Source organism: Denticeps clupeoides, chromosome 11 (genome assembly GCF_900700375.1).
Source record: "Denticeps clupeoides chromosome 11, fDenClu1.1, whole genome shotgun sequence".
In the NCBI taxonomy this organism is placed as follows: Eukaryota; Metazoa; Chordata; class Actinopteri; order Clupeiformes; family Denticipitidae; genus Denticeps; species Denticeps clupeoides.
The window spans coordinates 22,084,415-22,095,831 of record NC_041717.1 but is presented as its reverse complement, the minus strand read 5'-3'; the positions used below and the strand labels follow the sequence as shown (position 1 = coordinate 22,095,831).

The 11,417-nt window shown below is 48.0% G+C and overlaps 1 protein-coding gene across 2 annotated transcripts in view; it reads left to right on the top strand.

The window, feature by feature from the left end:
- LOC114800104 (GDNF family receptor alpha-2-like) overlaps nucleotides 1–11,417 on the top strand; it is a 58,010-nt gene that overhangs the window by 8,128 nt on the left and 38,465 nt on the right. The gene's annotated exons all lie outside the window — the stretch shown is intronic.

The window sequence follows — 11,417 nt, the reverse complement described above, 5'->3', positions numbered from 1 at the left end:
CCAGTATCATCACACAGCACGGAGATCTTTCAGAAACTCTGCTGCCTGCGTGAAGTTTGACCAACAATGCAAAACGTTCACGCGAGTCAAGCTGATAAACCAACCATTGGAGCAATTTGCTTGAGCATGAGCCAATGGGACGGGGAAGAGGAAGGGGGACAGGGGTTTGAAGGGCCCGGGGAAGACGTTGGAACAGTTTTTTACAGACGCTAGAACACATTTCTCAATACTTAGGTCACTTTTGCAAAACTCTTTACACAATTCTCCTAACTGACCTTCAGCTTGGCAAAGCAGTTCATTTCACATTCAAAATGCACTACAACTACCAAAACACTTTATTCAGGTCTCAAATAAACTCATTCTTCCAGAACACTAGCAGAGGTCGACAGCCGACAAACACACTTTGTCACCCACAAAACAATGACCTAAAAAACACTAACAACATGTAGCATTACACAGTGTTTTCTTGTGTAAAACAAGGACACGTCTCTGTTTATAATTGCAATATATGTTACTGGAATGAATCAGACATGATGCAGAATTTATCCATTTTTATTTTTTTGCACTAAGTAATTCCAAAATAGAAGAATTTGTATACACACCAGCCACTGATACAGATACAATAGTAATGCTAATCTACTCGGTCTTCTCCATTTGGCCACAGGTTCTCATCCACATCACATATGTCATCTAGGGCAATACGCCTAGGAAAGAAGTAGCTCTGATCTCATCTGAGACTACAGCTCTAGATCTTCCTCTTATTCTTCTTCCACCATGCATACGTATTCCTGGCCCTCTCCCAGCCACTCTTCTTCCTCTTTTAGCCACTTCTCCATATCTGGCTGGGTCCATATTTACATCAAAAAAACATATTTTGTAATGAAATCGAAAGCGTAACACCTGTGTAGATGTTCATCTACGATGAGAATCGGCTGTGGCCGGTTAAACTGCATTTTTAGATTTAAAATATGTTTCAAAACAATATTGCTGATGAATTTTGCGGTCTTCTTCAGTTTTGCATTATGTTATTGTTTTGAACATAAGTTTAACAGTTCTGAGAACAGTATGTAAGCGTGTGCAAAATGTCCTGTACGTACAAAGATTTTTGGCAGTTGTTGTGTCTGAGTGAGAAAAGAATTCATGAAATTTGAGAGATGTAGTCATTGAATGCATTTTGTGCCAAAACAATGATAATTTATCCCCAGTTTAGCCCAAATGCACACAGTGAAATTTGTCCTCTGCATTTATCCCATCACCCTGAGTGAGCAGTGGGCACCATGACAGGCGCCCGGGGAGCAGTTTGTGGGGACGGTGCTTTGCTCAGCGGCACCTCGGTCGTACCTTGGCAGATCGGGATTCGAACCGGCAACCTTCTGATTACGGGGCCGCTTCCTTAACCGCTAGATCACCACTGCCCCTACAACGTGCTTCCATGTCACCATGGATGAAGTGGTCAGTTCTGGTTCACTAGGACCCCCAACTATGAATACAATCATTTTTCTCACTCTGTTCTAGTTTCTATACAGAAGTCAGACAAGAAGAAGGTTACAAGTTCATCTAAATCTTCTCTAAAGAGGAAGGTCTTGAGCTGCCGTGTGAAGGTGCTCAGTGACTGAGCTGGAAGTTCATTCCACCACCGAGGGGCCAAGACGGAGAAGAGTCTAGATGAACGTCTTCCTTTTACCTTCAGAGATGGAGGGACCAGGCGAGCAGTACTGGAGGCTCGGAGTATACGAGGTGCAGTGTGAGGTGTAATAAGGGCTGTGAGGTAGGATGGTCCAGTGTCATGGTCTACATTACGTGTCCATCATGATGCTACTGGTCCACTTGAAGATCCCTGAAGCTGTAGTTGTAACGGTGGTGGTGGCTGTGGTGACCCTCTGGTTTGTTTCATGGTATGTCCTTGTTTAGCAGTTGTCAGGAACCAGGATTTATCTTCTGGTCTCTTCACTGGGGTCTGCCAGTAGTCTGGGCGCTTGATTCCGTGTCTCCGAGAGAACAAACAGAAGCAGGTCAGACGGTGGCCTCGTACGACCGATACTGAAATACGTGGTAATAGTGGTATATTGGTGCTACAGTGGCCCGGTACCCTAACTAGGATAGCCTAACTAGGGTGACGTTAACACTGTCTGTGATAACCTGGACTTTATAATTGACACTGTGTCAAAATGAAGTGAAATGAGTGTCTGGGATTTTAACAGTTTGGATTTAAACACTGAGACTGGAGCGGCCATCTCCTTCGCTGGCTTGTGAGGAGGACCTGAAGTTGGCCCCTCCTACTCTGAAATGTGAGGGATTTTTAATTACGGGTGGATTTATAGCATCCACCGGCGAATCCGACGGCATGGATTTTCTTTCCCTGCCTTCTGGCCGTGGACGAGCGTCTGTAATAGGACGCTTGCCGGGAGGGTTTACCGGTGGGAGGGCTCTTAATGCCCCATTAGAATTTGGCTCCACGTTGCGAGAATTGCATCGGTGGTCACCGCTTCCCACTGCGCCGGGGTTCATTTAATGGCCGTTATCGGGCCTGAGAGCAGAATCTGATCACGGAGCCATTAAGCCGGCGTGTCCGTGGTAACGGACGCCAGAACGCTGTTAATATTCCGCTAATATATCTCCGTCCCCCTCGAAACACGTCTTAATATCCCCCCTCTGTTTCGGGTGTTCCTGCGATAGCGCGTCTTATTATCGTGCCGTTGAACAGGTTCCGCAGGCCTTCAAACGCGGCGAGAAGAAGCACCAGGAGATTCCACCTCACGAGTTGTCGTCAGCCAATCATATCGCTGATCAGAGTGGACATCTGAAAACCTGAAATCATGAAATGGACTTCCTGAGTCTCATTTCTGCGTAGTCCCAGTACTTCTTATTTACATTTACATTTATGGCATTTACCAGACGCCCTTATCCAGAGCGACTTACAATCAGTAGTTACAGGGACAGTCTCCCTGGAGCAATTTAGGGTTAAGTGTCTTGCTCAGGGACACGATGGTAGTAAGTGGGGTTTGAACCTGGGTCTTCTGGTTCATAGGCGAGTGTGTTACCCACTAGGCTACTACCACTACTACTATTTGTTGGCGAGGGACGCTGCAAAACTGCCAGCTTTGTACATCTTTAAAAATTCTTCCCAGAAGCATAGCGGAGTCCTTTTTACACTGAATAAAATAACATTTGATCATCTTGATGTGGTATAGTGATGCCATGATGAAGGACTTTTTTTTTCATCTGCATCATCTGCATCAAGGCAATTTCAGTTCCTATGAGTGAAGTGAAGTGATTGTCATTGCGATACACTGCAGCACAGCACACGGTGACACGGTGAAACGTGTCCTCTGTATTTAACCATCACCCTTAGTGAGCAGTGGGCACCATGACAGGCGCCCGGGGAGCAGTGCGTGGGGACACTAGGCCACAACTGGCCCAAGTAGTAAATACATATCCGCTTCAAATACATTTGTATATATATGTGATGGCCTGTAATGGCCAAAAAAGCCTCTGTTAACCTGTAGATGTTGACCAGCATTGACCAGCCAGTCCCAGTCCAAGGCCGAGTCACAGGTCAGCGCCGACAGGGAGCATGCTGGGTAGCGAGTCGCTGTTATTCCCCCGCGGTAAAATTAAATTAAATCAAACGTGTCAGGCCAAGGAGGACTCTCTCTCTCTTCAATTAGCTGCCAATTGGAAAAGAGACAATAAAGTGGGATTTTAATTAAATGTATATCTCTCCTGAAAGGCATGCTGGTAGCTGGGCAACTGCAGCCCTGCATTGATATAAATAAGTGTGTGTGTGTGTGTGTGTGTATGTGTGTGTGTTCTTGCCTCTGATTGAATTTTATGACGTGTGCAGCAACACTGCTGCTGAGGGCACGTTACAAAGTCATCTTTACCTTTGTTCCGGGAACAAAAACACAATCTCTCAGTCATTTTCCTGCTGTATTAAACATTTCTATTTTTTCAAAAGGGTTTTTTTTTTAATAACTGTGCCACACTTTTTTTTTCATCGTCATTATTATTTTCACAATTATGTTTAATCTTTTTCACCCATTTTCTTTTGATACCGCTGTCATTAAATTACGTATATATATCCGAAGAGTAATTTCTTTCCCATAATTATGATGCTCCAGCAGTTGGATTTAGGAAATATGCAATATGCAAACAATATGATTTACCATGTGGCTATAGCTTTTACACAGTCTGTTAAACACTTATTACATTCTAGAATGAAACTAAAGTTGCAGGACTATGAAATAAAACGTGTCTCCGAATCAGGGAACTTTTGCTGCGATGGCAGCTTTTCACACTCTCGTCTTCTCTCCGCCACCTTAAGTTGGACATCGGACACGGTTTCCAACGGTCCTGAAGGTTCACGCTGGACACTTTCTTATCGTTCACGCATGTTAATGAGCAACTCATCAAGCGACTGACGATGATGACGATAGTGAACAAAGCCGCCATGACGGTAAAAAAAGGGGAAAAACTGATTCATCAAACATGCTTCACTTCCTCCTCATACCACAAATACCAAATATGCTTCTTAAAAAGAAGAATCACTGAAACAAGAGAACCACGTTGTCTTAGCTGATTAAGCCATTCGTATAGATCTGCTTTAATTATGGTAATAGATCTGTATAGATCTGCTTTAATTAGCTTTCTAATGGTAATACTCAACAAAAAAGGGTCTCATCTGAGTTTGATCTGAAATTTATAAAGCGAGAGAGACCTGGTGTCTTCATCTGAACATCCTTTCATGTTTAATGGCCTTTCGTTTGTGTCTAATCTCCTCCCTCCAGCCGCCATGTCCAAGGCCGGCTCAGCAGTCGGATCGGTGCCGGGACGGCAATCAGGCGCCTTTCATCTCTTCATTTCCCTCCCTTTCGTACTGACGCACGCCATCGTGACCCTTCAGTGACCTCTATGGCCAAGGGCGCTGCCATTAATGTCCCCTGTTGCGCGCCTCGTCCCGGCCTGGATGCAGCGGTGCACGTTTGTTTTATTGGGGGGGGGTCTATCACCGCTACTGGTAATTACAGACGTGGATTCATCCCCGATATGAATAAACAGAAGCGACTTCATCCCTCTGCGGGATTTCTGCTCCTCTCTCCCGCATTAGCAACCTGTTTTCCCGCCGCTTATTTATCTGCCGTAATAGCACCTTAAACCGGCGGCGGGCGGAGCTCGGGGCTTAATAAAGCTGCGCTGATTGTATACGGTTTATCGGTAATTACGCTACACGCTTCATCCTAAAGACCTTATATCATATTTTCACTTTTCCGGTTCTACAACGTTCCCGGCAACACGAACCACGATCATTCCTGCCTTATGAAGACCCCCTATTGGGACTAATGGTTGTATTATGACCGATTGCGTGCATAATAACATGAATATTTAATGAAAGTAAACTTCGTGGGAGCTTCTTTACCTCCCCGGCTGGCTGGTGGGCCGAATGGCTGCTGACCAGATGTCTTAGGTGGGCAACCGACGGGGTCATAGGGCACGACAGTCATAGGGGCAGCGGTGGCCTAGCGGTTAAGGAAGCGGCCCCGTAATCAGAAGGTTCAAATCCAGATCCACCAAGGTGCCACTGAGCAAAGCACCGTCCCCACACACTGCTCCCCGGGCGCCTGTCATGGTGCCCACTGCTCACCAAGGGTGATGGTTAAATGCAGAGGACAAATTTCACTGTGTGCACCGTGTGCTGTGCTGCTGTGTATCACAAATGACAATCACTTAAAAAAAAAAACTAAACCTACCAACACACGATTATTGCTCTTAAACTTACAAAATAAAATCCAACAAATGGTAAAATATGTTCATCCAATAAAATACAAAGGTGACCCGGAATACTTCCTCAGAGCGCTTATCCGGACTAGCCAGAGTAAACTGGGGGCTCGAATACAGAAAGTGCTGTACTGCTCATTGTAAGCCCACCATGGTGTCCTTCCGGGACCAACAGAACGTTCTGGAAATGCAAAAACACTTCGGGGCGTCACCAGATATTACTTACATCACAAAGGCAGGTGATTCCATTCATCAAGCGAGGGTGCAGGCGGTTTTACCACAGACCACAGGTAAAGAACGTTGTAGGGCGGTAGTGTGGCAGCGGTGGCCGAGCGGTTGCCGGTTCGAGGTGCCGTCCCCGCACACTTTCATGCTGTCCAAGGGTGGTGGTTAAAAGCAGAGGACACATTCCACCGTGTGCTGTGATGTGGTTACATGTTTTTTACAGTTTACAGTACGGCCCTATTCACGTCCCTCCTTATAGGGGTCCTTTCATATCGTACCCCAACATCAAGAATAAAGTACAAACTACGCAGTAACTTTCTTATACATTGAAGTACGGCCGCATGTTCGAAACTCGGAGTCACCTGCGTTGCTGCTACTCACCGGCGCCAGTGAATCGATGACGTGGACGTGTCACCCCAGCCCTAATCGGTCCTCCTTGTGATGACATCGCCCAACAGTTGCATCAAATTTGCTGAAATAAATCTCTAAGGGGCACATTCTTTCCGGAGTGTTACATTTATTATATTGTAGCGTTTGCAGCCAATAGGGCGGGGCTCATTTGCATATGGCCGCCGAACAGGGGCAGTGAGGCGAGGTTGTACCCACCGTGTTGGGTGAGTTAGTGAGCTGCCTGGAAATTGGAGGTAAATAGAGCAGGCAGGGGGCATATTGTGATCCCCCCCCTTGTCGCCCTGCTGCTGTCCTCTTGATGTCCCGGTACCTGGTGTTAAAGGTTGTGGCTGACAAAAGGCTTCTCAGAGCTACTCAGCGGGGTCGTCTTCTCCTTTCACCCCATGTCCGTCCGCCACAATATCATACTAATTATTATAATAGACCTTGAGGCTTCTGAGATGAACGCAGTTAATTTCGGGGTTCATGTCATTATGAAAAAAACCCCTTGGATTGGCCTGCGCCTAATAAAGTGGCCAGACCGAGTATCAGGCTGCTTTCTGGGGTAATTCTGCGTAATTTGTAGGTTTCGGAGACAGGGATGGAGTTAAAATGGAGATCCGGGGGCAGCTGAAAGCCTCCTTGGAGACGCGCACCTCGGCCCCGTGCGGTCCCTCCGCCGTCCCCGTTTTCCGCTGCTTCAGCCGCTTTTCCGCCCGCCGCTGCTGACCTGCTTCATTTGAGCGGCGCGGCGAGGCGTAATCAGAGGCAGTAATCTATTCTCCCACACGGCCCACATCATAACGCCGCGCCAAAAATGGCTTTACTGACAATATTATTGGAAAACGTGGCAGATTTGCAGAGACATTCAGTCTGGGATGTTTATCCGGTTACAGCGTGTGTGTGTGTGTGTGTTTGGTTAGGACAAATATTCTGTCACAACATACATCTGGCCATAACCTGGATTAATATAAAATATTGTGAAGGTATTTATAAGGTCCATATTAATTATAATTGTATGATTGTATGGGGTGGTAGTAACCTAGTGGGTAACACACTCACCTATGAACCAGAAGACCCAGGTTCAAACCCCACTTACTACCATCGTGTCCCAGAGCAGGACACTTAACCCTGAGTGTCTCCAGGGGGGGACTGTCCCTGTAACTACTGACTGTAAGTCGCTCTGGATAAGGGCGTCTGGTAAATGCTGTAAAGGTAAAATGTAAAGCCGAACATGGAGTAGCACCATCCTACCTCACAGCCCTTATTACACCTCTCACTGCACCTGGTATACTCCGAGCCTCCAGTACTGCTCGCCTGGTCCCTCCATCTCTGAAGGTAAAAGGAAGACGCTCATCTAGACTCTTCTCCGTCTTGGCCCCTCGGTGGTGGAATGAACTTCCAGCTCAGTCACTGAGCACCTTCACACGGCAGCTCAAGACCTTCCTCTTTAGAGAAGATTTAGATGAACTTGTAACCTTCTTCTTGTCTGACTTCTGTATAGAAACTAGAACAGAGTGAATAAAAAGGTTGTATTCATAGTTGGTTTTTGTGCGTGGTGGGCGGAGTATAATGTTTAAGGGACCTGGTCAGGATCAGGCTTGCTGCTTTACTGTTGCTCCAAGCATCCATCAAAGTCCGAACTCTTCCCCACGCGCGCCGCTCGGCTGTTTTTCACGCTTCAGCTTCGCGTAACCTCAGGACTTCAGATCTCTTTCTTCTCTCCTCCGTGCTTTTGTTACGAGCCAGGAACCCTGCTTCATGTAGTTGAGCCTCCTAGACACGGACTTGGGGAGTTGGAATATACATCAAGAATAAATGAAGTCCTGCGCTGACAAGGTGGAGGGGAAATGGAACAGCAGATGGTCTCCCCGCTGGGTAAACAGAACGGGGAATTTACATCAGGCTGCTCTCCCCCTCTCAGGAGCTCCTGGAAGTCCAGCTAAAAACCAGCTTAATGAGTGCAGGCCTCGGGGTGCTTCAGGGCACAGTTTACACCACGGTGCATTACAGCCGAGTGACATTCCAGCCACCGTCCAGGGACACGGGGGCGGTGAACTTCTGACCCGTACGGCAGCAATTAAACACTCATCGGTGTGGCGTGTTGAAGAAAACGTGTAAAACCAGTTCACAGTATTAGTGCGGTGGGGACGAGGGGGTATAGAATAGTCAGGAACGGTAGTATGTTTTCCCAAGAAAACCCATTAATTAGGCGTTTTTTTTTTTTTTTTTTATCAATTTTCTTAAAAAAACCCACTAAGATCCGTTTTGATTTGCTTTTTCACAGGTTTTAGTTCTCATGGCTGTGTGATGGCTTGACCGTTACCCTGCGGATGTGCATGTGGCGTCAGTGGTCAACCCGGAGACGGGATTCTTCTAAATCGTCGTCTTTTCATTTCTCTTAACCAAGTGGTCACGGTGAGCCGCTAAAAACGGTAAAAGTAAAAGCATCGGCGCGGTTTAAAAAAAAACCACATTTCTCCTTTAACATCGATTGAAAGTGGACCGGCGGACGCTGGATGAGTCCTCCCTCCTTTGATGTGCGGGGTTCATGAGGCGAATGGCGCGAGTTCTGCCCAGTCGTACGGTTTTTTGGTGAACGTCTGTGCTCGTTTGAAGACGGTAATTGTGGTCTGGACTTGGGCCCGTAGCCGCGGTCACGCCGAATGAGACAGGGGAGTGGGGATGAATGGACGTTGCGGAGATCGCCGTGACAATGCGAGAGGTGTCCACCAGAGCTCCCAGCATGCAGTGCTGCAGGGGTGCACAGACCGGGACAACCCGGGAATATCGGGATTGTGACACTTAGGCTCAGAAATCGGTATTTTCCCGAATTGGAGACGTATTCTTTTATTATGAAACGTTGCCACCGACCCAAAAGTGCTGTTTCACAGGCTCGGGGAGACTTGGGATGTCCCCAACCCCGCCCGTGTCTCACTGCTGGACGCGAAGAGTGAAAAGCACCGCGAGACGCAGGGACGATTAGCGGAGCAGACAGAGGACAGTCGGCTGGCTCATCTTCACATGATGTATTGTCCGGCGTATTTCTCCCCCCGGGGCCTCGGGGGGCTCATTATCTCTGGACCGTGACCAGGGCAGCTTTCCACAAGTCCTCCTGGAGACCTGCCTTCAGACGGAGATAAGCCCGCGTCGGGGGGCTTTGTCCACTCTGTCTCTGTTTTACCACCTCCCAACACCGCGACCAGTCCTCTCCCGCAGTCCCCCGGCGAGGTGCGAGGCCGTAGCTAGGGGACGTCTGGGGACCAATCCGACTGTAAACCCCCCGGCGAGGTGCGAGGCCGTAGCTAGGGGACGTCTGGGGACCAATCCGACTGTAGTCCCCCCGGCGAGGTGCGAGGCCGTGGCCAGGGGACGTCTGGGGAATTGTGGACGTCTTGTAATGGTCTTCGCTCTTATTGTTGAACTAGTTGAATTGGCGGTGATGGTAAAGCGCGGCCCGGCGCACTTCGCCATCGTACCTGGGAAAAGCTCCTTCTGGGAGCGAGGTGGGAAAACGAGGAAATCATTTGCATCCCGGCGTCCCAGTACAGTAGGACGGAGTGCGGGGGACGCCAGTCTTCTGCGGCTTTAGTAGGGCAAGAGTGGATTAGTGTGCGGCGTGTGAGGCGGGAAGGAGGGGAGAAGATCCCATTACTGGGACAAGAATGAAGTGTGTTAACCCACAGCCGACGTGTGTGAAATCCTACACGTGCTGCCAGAAAGAAAGCCAATTACGGCCCTTCCACAACTCTTCACGAGCTGGACGTAATGGCGGCTGGCACCTTGGGACGGATCCCTGCCATCTTCCAGCGGCCTTTCTACAGTCTGAACACACAAAGACGGCTTTAATAAAGGAATTAAATGATTTGCTTTATTTATTTTGCTTATTTATAGTGTACATGTTAATAATATTTTGTGTTTGTAGATGAGTAAGAATGCTGGAATTTATGCTGAATAGTTCAGGCCTCCACAGGTCTAGCGCCCCTGCTGGCTGACTACATTTACACCCTTATCCAGAGCGACTTACAGTCAGTAGTGACAGGGACAGTCCCCCTCAGGGTTAAGTGTCCTGCTCAGGGTCACGATGGTAGTAAGTGGGATTTGAACCCGGGTCTTCTGGTTCATAGGCGAGTGTCTTACCCACTAGGCTACTACCACCCAGCCGCCACTTTAGCTTCACTAATCTTCCTTGTTTTAGGGATTGAATGAACACATGTGGAGTTCTGTACTTATCAAAAAGTGGAGACATGACCTCCACAGTCACTGGACCTGAACCCAATCCAGATGGTTTGGGGTGAGCTGGACCCCAACAAGTGCTAAACACCTCTGGGAACTCCTTCAAGACTGTTGGAGAAGCATTTCAGGTGACGACCTCTTGAAGCTCATCGAGAGAATGCCAAGAGTGTACAAAGCAGTAACCAGAGCAAAGAAACTAGAATATAAAACATGTTTTCACTTATTTCACCTTTTTTTGTTAAGTACAGAACTCCACATGTGTTCATTCATAGTTTTGATGCCTTCAGTGAGAATCTACCAACGTAAATGGTCATGAAGATAAAGAAAACACGTTGAATGAGAAGGTGTCCAGACTTTTGGCCTGTACTGTATCTGGCATGGTCTCCTCTTCACTCCATGGACTCCATGGTGTTTCAGGAGAGCGGAGCCACAGCAGGCTTGTGACCGTCCCCGACCCCTGACCCGACCTCGGATCACGTCACGCCGGCAACGGACGATCGGCGGTGGCCATCGAGCCGTGATGCGGCCTGACAGGTAGAAGCTGACGTGACCTAAGTGGAGGCATAAGGCGGCGCTCCGTTACACCGCGGTTTTATTTTTCGCCTTCAGCTTTGTGGATCTGCACGTTCTGAAAGGTGCGATGAACAGAGCGGACGCCGATTATCATTTTTCTTTCTTCGTGTCGCCTCGTTGCCGCTCTTTCCAGAACGCAGAATCACGCAGGAGAGGTCGACTATGATTGGCAGCTGCTGTCATCATCGTATAAGCACGCAGTGATCTGATGCTCACGC